Raw genomic sequence first — 19,633 nt, forward strand, 5'->3', positions numbered from 1 at the left:
AAGCGATCCTTAAACAGTCTAGGAGTCAGAAAAGGGCCAAAGACACTGGATGCCTACTGACATGACATCACAAAGACCTCATCTGTGTTTAATTGAGAAAAAAAACCTCCTACTGTCTTTTGAAGCGATCCTTAAACAGTCTAGGAGTCAGAAAAGGGCCAGATACACTGGAGGCCTACTGACATGACATCACAAAGACCTCATCTGTGTTTAATTGAGAAAAAAACCCTCTTAGTGTCTTTTGAAGCCATCCTTAAACAGTCTAGGAGTCAGAAAAGGGCCAGAGATACTGGAGGCCTATTGACATGACATCACAAAGACCTCATCTGTGTTTAATTGAGAAAAAAAACCTCCTACTGTCTTTTGAAGCGATCCTTAAACAGTCTAGGAGTCAGAAAAGGGCCAGATACACTGGAGGCCTACTGACATGACATCACAAAGACCTCATCTGTGTTTAATTGAGAAAAAAAACCTCTTAGTGTCTTTTGAAGCCATCCTTAAACAGTCTAGGAGTCAGAAAAGGGCCAGAGATACTGGAGGCCTATTGACATGACATCACAAAGACCTCATCTGTGTTTAATTGAGAAAAAAAAAACCTCTTACTGCCTTTTGGGGCGATCTTTAAACAGACTAAAAGTCAGAAAAGGGCCAGAGACACTGGATACCTACTGACATGATATCACAAAGACCTCCCCTGTGTTTAATTGAGAAGAAAAAAACCTCTTACTGCCTTTTGGGGCCATCTTTAAACAGTCTAAAAGTTAGAAAAGGGCCAGAGACACTGGATACCTACTGACATGATATCACAAAGACCTCACCTTTGTTTAATTGAGAAGAAAAAAACCTCTTACTGCCTTTTGGGGCGATCTTTAAACAGACTAAAAGTCAGAAAAGGGCCAGAGACACTGGATACCTACTGACCTGACATCACAAACACCTCACCTGTGTTTAATTGAGAAGAAAAAAACCTCTTAATGTCTTTTGAAGCGATCCTTAAACAGTCTAGGAGACAGAAAAGGGCCAGAGACACTGGAGGCCTACTGACATGACATCACAAAGACCACATCTGTGTTTAATTGAGAAAAAAAACCTCTTACTGTCTTTTGAAGCGATCCTTAAACAGTCTAGGAGTCAGAAAAGGGCCAGAGACACTGGAGGCCTACTGACATGACATCACAAAGACCTCATCTGTGTTTAATTGAGAAAAAAAACCTCTTACTGTCTTTTGAAGTAATCCTTAAACAGTCTAGGAGACAGAAAAGGGCCAGAGACACAGGATGCCTACTGACATGACATCACAAAGACCTCATCTGTGTTTAATTGAGAAAAAAAACCTCTTACTGTCTTTTGAAGCCATCCTTAAACAGTCTAGGAGTCAGAAAAGGGCCAGAGACACTGGATGCCTACTGACATGACATCACAAAGACCTCATCTGTGTTTAATTGAGAAAAAAAACCCTCTTACTGTCTTTTGAAGCGATCCTTAAACCGTCTAGGAGTCAGAAAAGGGCCAGAGACACTGGAGGCCTACTGACATGACATCACAAAGACCTCATCTGTGTTTAATTGAGAAAAAAAACCTCTTACTGTCTTTTGAAGCGATCCTTAAACAGTCTAGGAGTCAGAAAAGGGCCAGAGACAATGGAGGCCTACTGACATGACATCACAAAGACCTCATCTGTGTTTAATTGAGAAAAAAAACCTCTTACTGTCTTTTGAAGCGATCCTTAAACAGTCTAGGAGTCAGAAAAGGGCCAGAGACACTGGATGCCTACTGACATGACATCACAAAGACCTCATCTGTGTTTAATTGAGAAAAAAACCTCTTACTGTCTTTTGAAGCGATCCTTTAACAGTCTAGGAGTCAGAAAAGTGCCAGAGACACTGGATGCCTACTGACATGACATCACAAAGACCTCATCTGTGTTTAATTGAGAAAAAAAACCTCTTACTGTCTTTTGAAGCGATCCTTAAACAGTCTAGGAGTCAGAAAAGGGCCAGAGACACAGGATGCCTACTGACATGACATCACAAAGACCTCATCAGTGTTTAATTGAGAAAAAAACCCTCTTAGTGTCTTTTGAAGCGATCCTTAAACAGTCTAGGAGTCAGAAAAGGGCCAGAGACACTGGATGCCTACTGACATGACATCACAAAGACCTCATCTGTGTTTAATTGAGAAAAAAAACTGTCTTTTGAAGCGATCCTTAAACAGTCTAGGAGTCAGAAAAGGGCCAGAGACACTGGATGCCTACTGACATGACATCACAAAGACCTCATCTGTGTTTAATTGAGAAAAAAAACCTCTTACTGTCTTTTGAAGCGATCCTTGAACAGTCTAGGAGTCACAAAAGTGGCAGAGACACTGGAGGCCTACTGACATGACATCACAAAGACCTCATCTGTGTTTAATTGAGAAAAAAAACCTCTTACTGTCTTTTGAAGCGATCCTTAAACAGTCTAGGAGTCAGAAAAGGGCCAGGGACTCAGGAAGCCTACTGACATGACATCACAAAGACCTCATCTGTGTTTAATTGAGAAAAAAAACCTCTTACTGTCTTTTGAAGCGATCCTTAAACAGTCTAGGAGTCAGAAAAGGGCCAGAGACACTGGATGTTTACTGACATGACATCACAAAGACCTCATTTGTGTTTAATTGAGAAGAAAAAAACCTTTTACTGTCTTTTGGGGCGATCTTTAAACAGACTAAAAGTTAGAAAAGGGCCAGAGACACTGGATACCTACTGACATGATATCACAAAGACCTCCCCTGTGTTTAATTGAGAAGAAAAAAACCTCTTACTGCCTTTTGGGGCCATCTTTAAACAGTCTAAAAGTTAGAAAAGGGCCAGAGACACTGGATACCTACTGACATGATATCACAAAGACCTCACCTTTGTTTAATTGAGAAGAAAAAAACCTCTTACTGCCTTTTGGGGCGATCTTTAAACAGCCTAGGGGTCAGAAAAGGGCCAGAGACACTGGAGGCCTACTGACCTGACATCACAAACACCTCACCTGTGTTTAATTGAGAAGAAAAAAACCTCTTAATGTCTTTTGAAGCGATCCTTAAACAGTCTAGGAGACAGAAAAGGGCCAGAGACACTGGAGGCCTACTGACATGACATCACAAAGAACTCATCTGTGTTTAATTGAGAAAAAAAACCTCTTACTGTCTTTTGAAGCGATCCTTAAACAGTCTAGGAGTCAGAAAAGGGCCAGAGACACTGGAGGCCTACTGACATGACATCACAAAGACCTCATCTGTGTTTAATTGAGAAAAAAAACCTCTTACTGTCTTTTGAAGTAATCCTTAAACAGTCTAGGAGACAGAAAAGGGCCAGAGACACAGGATGCCTACTGACATGACATCACAAAGACCTCATCTGTGTTTAATTGAGAAAAAAAACCTCTTACTGTCTTTTGAAGCCATCCTTAAACAGTCTAGGAGTCAGAAAAGGGCCAGAGACACTGGATGCCTACTGACATGACATCACAAAGACCTCATCTGTGTTTAATTGAGAAAAAAAACCCTCTTACTGTCTTTTGAAGCGATCCTTAAACCGTCTAGGAGTCAGAAAAGGGCCAGAGACACTGGAGGCCTACTGACATGACATCACAAAGACCTCATCTGTGTTTAATTGAGAAAAAAAACCTCTTACTGTCTTTTGAAGCGATCCTTAAACAGTCTAGGAGTCAGAAAAGGGCCAGAGACAATGGAGGCCTACTGACATGACATCACAAAGACCTCATCTGTGTTTAATTGAGAAAAAAAACCTCTTACTGTCTTTTGAAGCGATCCTTAAACAGTCTAGGAGTCAGAAAAGGGCCAGAGACACTGGATGCCTACTGACATGACATCACAAAGACCTCATCTGTGTTTAATTGAGAAAAAAACCTCTTACTGTCTTTTGAAGCGATCCTTTAACAGTCTAGGAGTCAGAAAAGTGCCAGAGACACTGGATGCCTACTGACATGACATCACAAAGACCTCATCTGTGGTTAATTGAGAAAAAAACCTCTTACTGTCTTTTGAAGCGATCCTTTAACAGTCTAGGAGTCAGAAAAGTGCCAGAGAGACTGGATGCCTACTGACATGACATCACAAAGACCTCATCTGTGTTTAATTGAGAAAAAAAACCTCTTACTGTCTTTTGAAGCGATCCTTAAACAGTCTAGGAGTCAGAAAAGGGCCAGAGACACTGGATGCTTACTGACATGACATCACAAAGACCTCCCCTGTGTTTAATTGAGGAGAAAAAACCTCTTACTGCCTTTTGGGGCCATCTTTAAACAGACTAAAAGTTAGAAAAGGGCCAGAGACACTGGATACCTACTGACATGATATCACAAAGACCTCACCTTTGTTTAATTGAGAAGAAAAAAACCTCTTACTGCCTTTTGGGGCGATCTTTAAACAGCCTAGGAGTCAGAAAAGGGCCAGAGACACTGGATGCCTACTGACATGACATCACAAAGACCTCATCTGTGTTTAATTGAGAAAAAAAACCTCTTACTGTCTTTTGAAGCGATCCTTAAACAGTCTAGGAGTCAGAAAAGGGCCAGAGACACAGGATGCCTACTGACATGACATCACAAAGACCTCATCAGTGTTTAATTGAGAAAAAAAACCTCTTACTGTCTTTTGAAGCGATCCTTAAACAGTCTAGGAGTCAGAAAAGGGCCAGAGACACTGGATGCCTACTGACATGACATCACAAAGACCTCATCTGTGTTTAATTGAGAAAAAAAAACCTCTTTCTGTCTTTTGAAGTGATCCTTAAACAGTCTAGGAGTCAGAAAAGGGCCAGAGACACTGGATGCCTACTGACATGACATCACAAAGACCTCATCTGTGTTTAATTGAGAAAAAAAAACCTCTTTCTGCCTTTTGGGGCGATCTTTAAACAGACTAAAAGTCAGAAAAGGGCCAGAGACACTGGATGCCTACTGACATGACATCAGAAAGACCTCATCTGTGTTTAATTGAGAAAAAAAAACCTCTTACTGCCTTTTGGGGCGATCTTTAAACAGACTAAAAGTCAGAAAAGGGCCAGAGACACTGGATACCTACTGACCTGACATCACAAAATCCTCACCTGTGTTTAATTGAGAAGAAAAAAAACTCTTAATGTCTTTTGAAGCGATCCTTAAACAGTCTAGGAGTCAGAAAAGGGCCAGAGACACAGGATGCCTACTGACATGACATCACAAAGACCTCATTTGTGTTTAATTGAGAAAAAAAACCTCTTACTGTCTTTTGAAGCGATCCTTAAACAGTCTAGGAGTCAGAAAAGGGCCAGAGACACTGGATGCCTACTGACATGACATCACAAAGACCTCATCTGTGTTTAATTGAGAAAAAAAACCTCTTACTGTCTTTTGAAGCGATCCTTAAACAGTCTAGGAGTCAGAAAAGGGCCAGAGACACTGGATGCTTACTGACATGACATCACAAATCATAGAATCATAGAATCATAGAATCATAGAATCATAGAGTTGGAAGGGGCCATACAGGCCATCTAGTCCAACCCCCTGCTCAACGCAGGATTAGCCCTAAGCATCCTAAAGCATCCAAGACAAGTGTGTATCCAACCTTTGCTTGAAAACTTCCAGTGAGGGGGCACTCACCACCTCCTTAGGCAGCCTATTCCACTGCTGAACGACTCTGACTGAGAAAAACTTTTTCCTGATATCTAGCCTATATCGTTGTACTTGAAGTTTAAACCCATTACTGCGTGTCCTTTCCTCTGCAGCCAGCAGAAACAGCATCCTGCCCTCCTCCAAGTGACAACCTTTCAAATACTTAAAGAGGGCTATCATGTCCCCTCTCAACCTCCTTTTCTCCAGGCTGAACATTCCCAAGTCCCTCAACCTATCTTCATAGGGCTTGGTCCCTTGGCCCCAGATCATCTTCGCCGCTCTCCTCTGTACCCTTTCAATTTTATCGATGTCCTTCTTGAAGTGAGGCCTCCAGAACTGCACACAGTACTCCAGGTGTGGTCTGACCAGTGCCGTATACAATGGGACTATGACATCTTGTGATTTTGATGTGATGCCTCTGTTGATACAGCCCAAAATGGCATTTGCCTTTTTTACCGCTGCATCACACTGCCTGCTCATGTTTAGTTTACAATCCACAAGTACCCCAAGGTCTCGTTCACACACAGTGCTACCTAGAAGCGTATCCCCCATCCAGTAGGCATGCTTTTCATTTTTCTGACCCAGATGCAGAACTTTACACTTATCTTTATTAAATTGCATCTTGTTCTCATTTGCCCATTTTTCCATTGTGTTCAGATCTCGTTGAACTCTGTCTCTATCTTCCGGAGTATTTGCCAGTCCTCCCAATTTGGTGTCATCTGCAAACTTGATGAGTAGTCCCTCCACCCCCTCATCTAGATCATTAATAAATATGTTAAAAAGTACCGGGCCGAGCACCGAACCCTGAGGTACCCCGCTACTCACCTCTCTCCAGTCTGATGAAACACCATTGACAACAACTCTTTGAGTGCGGTTCTCTAACCAATTCCCTATCCACCTAACGATCTGAAAATCCAGATTGCAGTCCTTCAACTTATCCATCAGAACATCATGGGGAACCTTGTCAAAAGCTTTACTAAAATCCAAGTAAATGACATCAACCGAATTTCCCCGATCCAGCAAACCTGTTACTTGGTCAAAAAAGGAAACTAGGTTGGTCTGGCAGGACCTGTTGGAGACAAATCCATGCTGACTTCCTTGGATCACCAAATTGTCCTCCAGATGTTTGCAGATCGCTCCCTTTAATATCTGCTCCATTATCTTCCCCACAACAGAGGTCAGACTCACTGGTCTGTAGTTTCCCGGGTCATCCTTCCTCCCTTTTTTGAAGATCGGAATAACGTTTGCTCTTTTCCAGTCCTCCGGGACATCTCCAGTCCTTAAAGAGGTTCCGAAGATGATGGACAAGGGCTGTGCAAGTTCTCTGGAAAGTTCTTTGAGTACTCTCGGGTGCATTTCATCTGGACCAGGGGATTTGAACTCATCCAGTGCAGCTAAATGCCTCTCGACCACCTCTCTATCCATGTTAACCTGCCACCCAGACACTATCCTTTGGCTACAGCCATCTCTAGATGTGCCTAAACACTTAGACCTGTGGGAAAAAACAGATGTAAAATAGGCACTAAGCCTTTCTGCTTTCTCTGCATCTTTCGTTAGAGTTTGTCCATCCGCACCCAACAGCGGGCCTATTGCCTCCTTTACTTTACGTTTGCTCCTCACGTAACTGAAAAATCTTTTCTTGTTACAATGGGCTTCCCTGGCCAATCTTAGCTCACTCTCAGCTTTGGCCTTTCTGATGATTGATCTACAGTGCCTAGTAACCTGTAGGTACTCTTCTTTAGAGCTCTGTCCTTCCCTCCATTTCCTGAACATTTTCCTTTTCTTTCTTAGTTCCTCTTGAAGTTCTCTGACCTCAAAGACCTCATCTGTGTTTAATTGAGAAGAAAAAAACCTTTTACTGCCTTTTGGGGCGATCTTTAAACAGACTAAAAGTTAGAAAAGGGCCAGAGACACTGGATACCTACTGACATGATATCACAAAGACCTCCCCTGTGTTTAATTGAGAAGAAAAAAACCTCTTCCTGCCTTTTGGGGCCATCTTTAAACAGTCTAAAAGTTAGAAAAGGGCCAGAGACACTGGATACCTACTGACATGATATCACAAAGACCTCACCTTTGTTTAATTGAGAAGAAAAAAACCTCTTACTGCCTTTTGGGGCGATCTTTAAACAGCCTAGGGGTCAGAAAAGGGCCAGAGACACTGGAGGCCTACTGACATGACATCACAAAGACCTCATCTGTGTTTAATTGAGAAAAAAAACCTCTTACTGTCTTTTGAAGCGATCCTTAAACAGTCTAGGAGTCAGAAAAGGGCCAGAGACACTGGATGCCTACTGACATGACATCACAAAGACCTCATCTGTGTTTAATTGAGAAAAAAAACCTCCTACTGTCTTTTGAAGCGATCCTTAAACAGTCTAGGAGTCAGAAAAGGGCCAGAGACACTGGAGGCCTACAGACATGACATCACAAAGACCTCATCTGTGTTTAATTGAGAAAAAAACCCTCTTCCTGCTTTTGAAGCGATCCTTAAACAGTCTAGGAGTCAGAAAAGGGCCAGAGACACAGGATACCTACTGACATGACATCACAAAGACCTCATCTGTGTTTAATTGAGAAAAAAAAACCTCTTACTGTCTTTTGAAGCGATCCTTAAACAGTCTAGGAGTCAGAAAAGGGCCAGAGACACTGGATGCCTACTGACATGACATCACAAAGACCTCATCTGTGTTTAATTGAGAAAAAAAACCTCTTACTGTCTTTTGAAGCGATCCTTAAACAGTCTAGGAGTCAGAAAAGGGCCAGAGACACTGGATGCCTACTGACATGACATCACAAAGACCTCATCTGTGTTTAATTGAGAAAAAAAACCTCCTACTGTCTTTTGAAGCCATCCTTAAACAGTCTAGGAGTCAGAAAAGGGCCAGAGACACTGGAGGCCTACTGACATGACATCACAAAGACCTCATCTGTGTTTAATTGACAAAAAAAAAAACCTCTTATTGTCTTTTGAAGCGATCCTTAAACAGTCTAGGAGTCAGAAAAGGGCCAGGGACACAGGAGGCCTACTGACATGACATCACAAAGACCTCATCTGTGTTTAATTGGGGATAAAAACCTCTTACTGTCTTTTGAAGCGATCCTTAAACTATCTAGGAGTCAGAAAAGGGCCAGAGACACTGGATTACTACTGACATGACATCACAAAGACCTCATCTGTGTTTAATTGAGAAAAAAAACCTCTTACTGTCTTTTGAAGCGATCCTTAAACAGTCTAGGAGTCAGAAAAGGGCCAGAGACACTGGAGGCCTACTGACATAACATCACAAAGACCTCATCTGTGTTTAATTGAGAAAAAAAACCTCTTACTGTCTTTTGAAGCGATCCTTAAACAGTCTAGGAGTCAGAAAAGGGCCAGAGACAGTGGATGCCTACTTACACGACATCACAAAGACCTCATCTGTGTTTAATTGAGAAAAAAAAACCTCTTACTGCCTTTTGGGGCGATCTTTAAACAGACTAAAAGTCAGAAAAGGGCCAGAGACACTGGATGCCTACTGACATGACATCACAAAGACCTCATCTGTGTTTAATTGAGAAAAAAAAACCTCTTACTGCCTTTTGGGGCGATCTTTAAACAGACTAAAAGTCAGAAAAGGGCCAGAGACACTGGATACCTACTGACCTGACATCACAAAGACCTCACCTGTGTTTAATTGAGAAGAAAAAAACCTCTTAATGTCTTTTGAAGCGATCCTTAAACAGTCTAGGAGTCAGAAAAGGGCCAGAGACACTGGCCTACTGACATGACATCACAAAGACCTCATCTGTGTTTAATTGAGAAAAAAAACCTCTTACTGTCTTTTGAAGCGATCCTTAAACAGTCTAGGAGTCAGAAAAGGGCCAGAGACACTGGAGTCCTACTGACATGACATCACAAAGACCTCATCTGTGTTTAATTGAGAAAAAAAACCTCTTACTGTCTTTTGAAGCAATCCTTAAACAGTCTATGAGTCAGAAAAGGGCCAGGGACACAGGAGGCCTACTGACATGACATCACAAAGACCTCATCTGTGTTTAATTGGGGATAAAAACCTCTAACTGTCTTTTGAAGCCATCCTTAAACAATCTAGGAGTCAGAAAAGGGCCAGAGACACTGGATGCCTACTGACATGACATCACAAAGACCTCATCTGTGTTTAATTGAGAAAAAAAAACCTCTTTCTGTCTTTTGAAGTGATCCTTAAACAGTCTAGGAGTCAGAAAAGGGCCAGAGACACTGGATGCCTACTGACATGACATCACAAAGACCTCATCTGTGTTTAATTGAGAAAAAAAAAACCTCTTACTGCCTTTTGGGGCGATCTTTAAACAGACTAAAAGTCAGAAAAGGGCCAGAGACACTGGATACCTACTGACCTGACATCACAAAGACCTCACCTGTGTTTAATTGAGAAGAAAAAAAACTCTTACTGTCTTTTGAAGCGATCCTTAAACAGTCTAGGAGTCAGAAAAGGGCCAGGGACAGGAGGCCTACTGACATGACATCACAAAGACCTCATCTGTGTTTAATTGAGAAAAAAACCCTCTTCCTGCTTTTGAAGCGATCCTTAAACAGTCTAGGAGTCAGAAAAGGGCCAGAGACACAGGATACCTACTGACATGACATCACAAAGACCTCATCTGTGTTTAATTGAGAAAAAAAAACCTCTTACTGTCTTTTGAAGCGATCCTTAAACAGTCTAGGAGTCAGAAAAGGGCCAGAGACACTGGATGCCTACTGACATGACATCACAAAGACCTCATCTGTGTTTAATTGAGAAAAAAAACCTCTTACTGTCTTTTGAAGCGATCCTTAAACAGTCTAGGAGTCAGAAAAGGGCCAGAGACACTGGATGCCTACTGACATGACATCACAAAGACCTCATCTGTGTTTAATTGAGAAAAAAAACCTCCTACTGTCTTTTGAAGCCATCCTTAAACAGTCTAGGAGTCAGAAAAGGGCCAGAGACACTGGAGGCCTACTGACATGACATCACAAAGACCTCATCTGTGTTTAATTGACAAAAAAAAAACCTCTTATTGTCTTTTGAAGCGATCCTTAAACAGTCTAGGAGTCAGAAAAGGGCCAGGGACACAGGAGGCCTACTGACATGACATCATAAAGACCTCATCTGTGTTTAATTGGGGATAAAAACCTCTTACTGTCTTTTGAAGCGATCCTTAAACTATCTAGGAGTCAGAAAAGGGCCAGAGACACTGGATTACTACTGACATGACATCACAAAGACCTCATCTGTGTTTAATTGAGAAAAAAAACCTCTTTCTGTCTTTTGAAGTGATCCTTAAACAGTCTAGGAGTCAGAAAAGGGCCAGAGACACTGGATGCCTACTGACATGACATCACAAAGACCTCATCTGTGTTTAATTGAGAAAAAAAAAACCTCTTACTGCCTTTTGGGGCGATCTTTAAAGAGACTAAAAGTCAGAAAAGGGCCAGAGACACTGGATACCTACTGACCTGACATCACAAAGACCTCACCTGTGTTTAATTGAGAAGAAAAAAACCTCTTAATGTCTTTTGAAGCGATCCTTAAATAGTTTAGGAGTCAGAAAAGGTCCAGAGACACTGGAGGCCTACTGACATGACATTACAAAGACCTCATCTGTGTTTAATTGAGAAAAAAAACCTCTTACTGTCTTTTGAAGCGATCCTTAAACAGTCTAGGAGTCAGAAAAGGGCCAGAGACACTGGAGGCCTACTGACATGACATCACAAAGACCTCATCTGTGTTTAATTGAGAAAAAAAAACCTCTTACTGCCTTTTGGGGCGATCTTTAAACAGACTAAAAGTCAGAAAAGGGCCAGAGACACTGGATGCCTACTGACATGACATCACAAAGACCTCATCTGTGTTTAATTGAGAAAAAAAAACCTCTTACTGCCTTTTGGGGCGATCTTTAAACAGACTAAAAGTCAGAAAAGGGCCAGAGACACTGGATACCTACTGACCTGACATCACAAAGACCTCACCTGTGTTTAATTGAGAAGAAAAAAACCTCTTAATGTCTTTTGAAGCGATCCTTAAACAGTCTAGGAGTCAGAAAAGGGCCAGAGACACTGGAGGCCTACTGACATGACATCACAAAGACCTCATCTGTGTTTAATTGAGAAAAAAAACCTCTTACTGTCTTTTGAAGCGATCCTTAAACAGTCTAGGAGTCAGAAAAGGGCCAGAGACACTGGAGGCCTACTGACATGACATCACAAAGACCTCATCTGTGTTTAATTGAGAAAAAAAACCTCTTACTGTCTTTTGAAGCAATCCTTAAACAGTCTATGAGTCAGAAAAGGGCCAGGGACACAGGAGGCCTACTGACATGACATCACAAAGACCTCATCTGTGTTTAATTGGGGATAAAAACCTCTAACTGTCTTTTGAAGCCATCCTTAAACAATCTAGGAGTCAGAAAAGGGCCAGAGACAATGGATGCCTACTGACATGACATCACAAAGACCTCATCTGTGTTTAATTGAGAAAAAAAAACCTCTTTCTGTCTTTTGAAGTGATCCTTAAACAGTCTAGGAGTCAGAAAAGGGCCAGAGACACTGGATGCCTACTGACATGACATCACAAAGACCTCATCTGTGTTTAATTGAGAAAAAAAAACCTCTTACTGCCTTTTGGGGCGATCTTTAAACAGACTAAAAGTCAGAAAAGGGCCAGAGACACTGGATGCCTACTGACATGACATCAGAAAGACCTCATCTGTGTTTAATTGAGAAAAAAAAACCTCTTACTGCCTTTTGGGGCGATCTTTAAACAGACTAAAAGTCAGAAAAGGGCCAGAGACACTGGATACCTACTGACCTGACATCACAAAGACCTCACCTGTGTTTAATTGAGAAGAAAAAAAACTCTTACTGTCTTTTGAAGCGATCCTTAAACAGTCTAGGAGTCAGAAAAGGGCCAGGGACAGGAGGCCTACTGACATGACATCACAAAGACCTCATCTGTGTTTAATTGAGAAAAAAAAACCTCTTACTGCCTTTTGGGGCGATCTTTAAACAGACTAAAAGTCAGAAAAGGGCCAGAAACACTGGATACCTACTGACCTGACATCACAAAGACCTCACCTGTGTTTAATTGAGAAGAAAAAAACCTCTTAATGTCTTTTGAAGCGATCCTTAAACAGTCTAGGAGTCAGAAAAGGGCCAGAGACACTGGAGGCCTACTGACATGACATCACAAAGACCTCATCTGTGTTTAATTGAGAAAAAAAACCTCTTACTGTCTTTTGAAGCGATCCTTAAACAGTCTAGGAGTCAGAAAAGGGCCAGGGACTCAGGATGCCTACTGACATGACATCACAAAGACCTCATATGTGTAATTGAGAAAAAAACCTCTTACTGTCTTTTGAAGCGATCCTTAAACAGTCTAGGAGTCAGAAAAGGGCCAGAGACACTGGATGCTTACTGACATGACATCACAAAGACCTCATCTGTGTTTAATTGAGAAAAAAAACCTCTTACTGTCTTTTGAAGCGATCCTTAAACAGTCTAGGAGTCAGAAAAGGGCCAGAGACACTGGATGCCTACTGACATGACATCACAAAGACCTCATCTGTGTTTAATTGAGAAAAAAAACCTCCTACTGTCTTTTGAAGCCATCCTTAAACAGTCTAGGAGTCAGAAAAGTGCCAGAGACACTGGAGGCCTACTGACCTGACATCACAAAGACCTCACCTGTGTTTAATTGAGAAGAAAAAAAACTCTTACTGTCTTTTGAAGCGATCCTTAAACAGTCTAGGAGTCAGAAAAGGGCCAGGGACAGGAGGCCTACTGACATGACATCACAAAGACCTCATCTGTGTTTAATTGAGAAAAAAAAACCTCTTACTGCCTTTTGGGGCGATCTTTAAACAGACTAAAAGTCAGAAAAGGGCCAGGGACTCAGGATGCCTACTGACATGACATCACAAAGACCTCATCTGTGTTTAATTGAGAAAAAAACCTCTTACTGTCTTTTGAAGCGATCCTTAAACAGTCTAGGAGTCAGAAAAGGGCCAGAGACACTGGATGCTTACTGACATGACATCACAAAGACCTCATCTGTGTTTAATTGAGAAAAAAAACCTCTTACTGTCTTTTGAAGCGATCCTTAAACAGTCTAGGAGTCAGAAAAGGGCCAGAGACACTGGATGCCTACTGACATGACATCACAAAGACCTCATCTGTGTTTAATTGAGAAAAAAAACCTCCTACTGTCTTTTGAAGCCATCCTTAAACAGTCTAGGAGTCAGAAAAGGGCCAGAGACACTGGAGGCCTACTGACATGACATCACAAAGACCTCATCTGTGTTTAATTGAGAAAAAAAAACCTCTTACTGTCTTTTGAAGCGATCCTTAAACAGTCTAGGAGTCAGAAAAGGGACAGGGACACAGGAGGCCTACTGACATGACATCACAAAGACCTCATCTGTGTTTAATTGGGGATAAAAACCTCTTACTGTCTTTTGAAGCGATCCTTAAACTATCTAGGAGTCAGAAAAGGGCCAGAGACACTGGATGCTTACTGACATGACATCACAAAGACCTCATCTGTGTTTAATTGAGAAGAAAAAAACCTTTTACTGCCTTTTGGGGCGATCTTTAAACAGACTAAAAGTTAGAAAAGGGCCAGAGACACTGGATCCCTACTGACATGATATCACAAAGACCTCCCCTGTGTTTAATTGAGGAGAAAAAACCTCTTACTGCCTTTTGGGGCGATCTTTAAACAGACTAAAAGTCAGAAAAGGGCCAGAGACACTGGATACCTACTGACCTGACATCACAAAGACCTCACCTGTGTTTAATTGAGAAGAAAAAAACCTCTTAATGTCTTTTGAAGCGATCCTTAAATAGTTTAGGAGTCAGAAAAGGTCCAGAGACACTGGAGGCCTACTGACATGACATCACAAAGACCTCATCTGTGTTTAATTGAGAAAAAAAAACTCTTACTGTCTTTTGAAGCGATCCTTAAACAGTCTAGGAGTCAGAAAAGGGCCAGAGACACTGGAGGCCTACTGACATGACATCACAAAGACCTCATCTGTGTTTAATTGAGAAAAAAAACCTCTTACTGTCTTTTGAAGCGATCCTTAAACAGTCTAGGAGTCAGAAAAGGGCCAGAGACACTGGATGCCTACTGACATGACATCACAAAGACCTCATCTGTGTTTAATTGAGAAAAAAAAACCTCTTACGGCCTTTTGGGGCGATCTTTAAACAGACTAAAAGTCAGAAAAGGGCCAGAGACACTGGATGCCTACTGACATGACATCACAAAGACCTCATCTGTGTTTAATTGAGAAAAAAAAACCTCTTACTGCCTTTTGGGGCGATCTTTAAACAGACTAAAAGTCAGAAAAGGGCCAGAGACACTGGATACCTACTGACCTGACATCACAAAGACCTCACCTGTGTTTAATTGAGAAGAAAAAAACCTCTTAATGTCTTTTGAAGCGATCCTTAAACAGTCTAGGAGTCAGAAAAGGGCCAGAGACACTGGAGGCCTACTGACATGACATCACAAAGACCTCATCTGTGTTTAATTGAGAAAAAAAACCTCTTACTGTCTTTTGAAGCGATCCTTAAACAGTCTAGGAGTCAGAAAAGGGCCAGAGACACTGGAGGCCTACTGACATGACATCACAAAGACCTCATCTGTGTTTAATTGAGAAAAAAAACCTCTTACTGTCTTTTGAAGCAATCCTTAAACAGTCTATGAGTCAGAAAAGGGCCAGGGACACAGGAGGCCTACTGACATGACATCACAAAGACCTCATCTTTGTTTAATTGGGGATAAAAACCTCTAACTGTCTTTTGAAGCCATCCTTAAACAATCTAGGAGTCAGAAAAGGGCCAGAGACACTGGATGCCTACTGACATGACATCACAAAGACCTCATCTGTGTTTAATTGAGAAAAAAAAACCTCTTTCTGTCTTTTGAAGTGATCCTTAAACAGTCTAGGAGTCAGAAAAGGGCCAGAGACACTGGATGCCTACTGACATGACATCACAAAGACCTCATCTGTGTTTAATTGAGAAAAAAAAACCTCTTACTGCCTTTTGGGGCGATCTTTAAACAGACTAAAAGTCAGAAAAGGGCCAGAGACACTGGATGCCTACTTGACATGACATCAGAAAGACCTCATCTGTGTTTAATTGAGAAAAAAAACCTCTTACTGCCTTTTGGGGCGATCTTTAAACAGACTAAAAGTCAGAAAAGGGCCAGAGACACTGGATACCTACTGACCTGACATCACAAAGACCTCACCTGTGTTTAATTGAGAAGAAAAAAAACTCTTACTGTCTTTTGAAGCGATCCTTAAACAGTCTAGGAGAGAAAAGGGCCAGGGACAGGAGGCCTACTGACATGACATCACAAAGACCTCATCTGTGTTTAATTGAGAAAAAAAAACCTCTTACTGCCTTTTGGGGCGATCTTTAAACAGACTAAAAGTCAGAAAAGGGCCAGAGACACTGGATACCTACTGACCTGACATCACAAAGACCTCACCTGTGTTTAATTAAGAAGAAAAAAACCTCTTAATGTCTTTTGAAGCGATCCTTAAACAGTTTAGGAGTCAGAAAAGGGCCAGAGACACTGGAGGCCTACTGACATGACATCACAAAGACCTCATCTGTGTTTAATTGAGAAAAAAAACCTCTTACTGTCTTTTGAAGCGATCCTTAAACAGTCTAGGAGTCAGAAAAGGGCCAGGGACTCAGGATGCCTACTGACATGACATCACAAAGACCTCATCTGTGTTTAATTGAGAAAAAAACCTCTTACTGTCTTTTGAAGCGATCCTTAAACAGTCTAGGAGTCAGAAAAGGGCCAGAGACACTGGATGCTTACTGACATGACATCACAAAGACCTCATCTGTGTTTAATTGAGAAAAAAAACCTCTTACTGTCTTTTGAAGCGATCCTTAAACAGTCTAGGAGTCAGAAAAGGGCCAGAGACACTGGATGCCTACTGACATGACATCACAAAGACCTCATCTATGATTAATTGAGAAAAAAAACCTCCTACTGTCTTTTAAAGCCATCCTTAAACAGTCTAGGAGTCAGAAAAGTGCCAGAGACACTGGAGGCCTACTGACCTGACATCACAAAGACCTCACCTGTGTTTAATTGAGAAGAAAAAAAACTCTTACTGTCTTTTGAAGCGATCCTTAAACAGTCTAGGAGTCAGAAAAGGGCCAGGGACAGGAGGCCTACTGACATGACATCACAAAGACCTCATCTGTGTTTAATTGAGAAAAAAAAACCTCTTACTGCCTTTTGGGGCGATCTTTAAACAGACTAAAAGTCAGAAAAGGGCCAGAGACACTGGATACCTACTGACCTGACATCACAAAGACCTCACCTGTGTTTAATTGAGAAGAAAAAAACCTCTTAATGTCTTTTGAAGCGATCCTTAAACAGTCTAGGAGTCAGAAAAGGGCCAGAGACACTGGAGGCCTACTGACATGACATCACAAAGACCTCATCTGTGTTTAATTGAGAAAAAAAACCTCTTACTGTCTTTTGAAGCGATCCTTAAACAGTCTAGGAGTCAGAAAAGGGCCAGGGACTCAGGATGCCTACTGACATGACATCACAAAGACCTCATCTGTGTTTAATTGAGAAAAAAACCTCTTACTGTCTTTTGAAGCGATCCTTAAACAGTCTAGGAGTCAGAAAAGGGCCAGAGACACTGGATGCTTACTGACATGACATCACAAAGACCTCATCTGTGTTTAATTGAGAAAAAAAACCTCTTACTGTCTTTTGAAGCGATCCTTAAACAGTCTAGGAGTCAGAAAAGGGCCAGAGACACTGGATGCCTACTGACATGACATCACAAAGACCTCATCTGTGTTTAATTGAGAAAAAAAAACCTCCTACTGTCTTTTGAAACCATCCTTAAACAGTCTAGGAGTCAGAAAAGGGCCAGAGACACTGGAGGCCTACTGACATGACATCACAAAGACCTCATCTGTGTTTAATTGAGAAAAAAAAACCTCTTACTGTCTTTTTAAGCGATCCTTAAACAGTCTAGGAGTCAGAAAAGGGACAGGGACACAGGAGGCCTACTGACATGACATCACAAAGACCTCATCTGTGTTTAATTGGGGATAAAAACCTCTTACTGTCTTTTGAAGCGATCCTTAAGGGCCAGAGACACTGGATGCTTACTGACATGACATCACAAAGACCTCATCTGTGTTTAATTGAGAAGAAAAAAACCTTTTACTGCCTTTTGGAGCGATCTTTAAACAGACTAAAAGTTAGAAAACGGCCAGAGACACTGGATCCCTACTGACATGATATCACAAAGACCTCCGCTGTGTTTAATTGAGGAGAAAAAACCTCTTACTGCCTTTTGGGGCCATCTTTAAACAGACTAAAAGTCAGAAAAGGGCCAGAGACACTGGATACCTACTGACCTGACATCACAAAGACCTCACCTGTGTTTAATTGAGAAGAAAAAAAACTCTTACTGTCTTTTGAAGCGATCCTTAAACAGTCTAGGAGAGAAAAGGGCCAGGGACAGGAGGCCTACTGACATGACATCACAAAGACCTCATCTGTGTTTAATTGAGAAAAAAAAACCTCTTACTGCCTTTTGGGGCGATCTTTAAACAGACTAAAAGTCAGAAAAGGGCCAGAGACACTGGATACCTACTGACCTGACATCACAAAGACCTCACCTGTGTTTAATTAAGAAGAAAAAAACCTCTTAATGTCTTTTGAAGCGATCCTTAAACAGTTTAGGAGTCAGAAAAGGGCCAGAGACACTGGAGGCCTACTGACATGACATCACAAAGACCTCATCTGTGTTTAATTGAGAAAAAAAACCTCTTACTGTCTTTTGAAGCGATCCTTAAACAGTCTAGGAGTCAGAAAAGGGCCAGGGACTCAGGATGCCTACTGACATGACATCACAAAGACCTCATCTGTGTTTAATTGAGAAAAAAACCTCTTACTGTCTTTTGAAGCGATCCTTAAACAGTCTAGGAGTCAGAAAAGGGCCAGAGACACTGGATGCTTACTGACATGACATCACAAAGACCTCATCTGTGTTTAATTGAGAAAAAAAACCTCTTACTGTCTTTTGAAGCGATCCTTAAACAGTCTAGGAGTCAGAAAAGGGCCAGAGACACTGGATGCCTACTGACATGACATCACAAAGACCTCATCTGTGTTTAATTGAGAAAAAAAACCTCTTACTGTCTTTTGAAGCGATCCTTAAACAGTCTAGGAGTCAGAAAAGGGCCAGGGACTCAGGATGCCTACTGACATGACATCACAAAGACCTCATCTATGATTAATTGAGAAAAAAAACCTCCTACTGTCTTTTAAAGCCATCCTTAAACAGTCTAGGAGTCAGAAAAGTGCAAGAGACACTGGAGGCCTACTGACCTGACATCACAAAGACCTCACCTGTGTTTAATTGAGAAGAAAAAAAACTCTTACTGTCTTTTGAAGCGATCCTTAAACAGTCTAGGAGTCAGAAAAGGGCCAGGGACAGGAGGCCTACTGACATGACATCACAAAGACCTCATCTGTGTTTAATTGAGAAAAAAAAACCTCTTACTGCCTTTTGGGGCGATCTTTAAACAGACTAAAAGTCAGAAAAGGGCCAGAGACACTGGATACCTACTGACCTGACATCACAAAGACCTCACCTGTGTTTAATTGAGAAGAAAAAAACCTCTTAATGTCTTTTGAAGCGATCCTTAAACAGTCTAGGAGTCAGAAAAGGGCCAGAGACACTGGAGGCCTACTGACATGACATCACAAAGACCTCATATGTGTTTAATTGAGAAAAAAAACCTCTTACTGTCTTTTGAAGCGATCCTTAAACAGTCTAGGAGTCAGAAAAGGGCCAGGGACTCAGGATGCCTACTGACATGACATCACAAAGACCTCATCTGTGTTTAATTGAGAAAAAAACCTCTTACTGTCTTTTGAAGCGATCCTTAAACAGTC

This window comes from Paroedura picta, chromosome 17, assembly GCF_049243985.1.
Source record: "Paroedura picta isolate Pp20150507F chromosome 17, Ppicta_v3.0, whole genome shotgun sequence".
NCBI lineage: Eukaryota > Metazoa > Chordata > Lepidosauria > Squamata > Gekkonidae > Paroedura > Paroedura picta.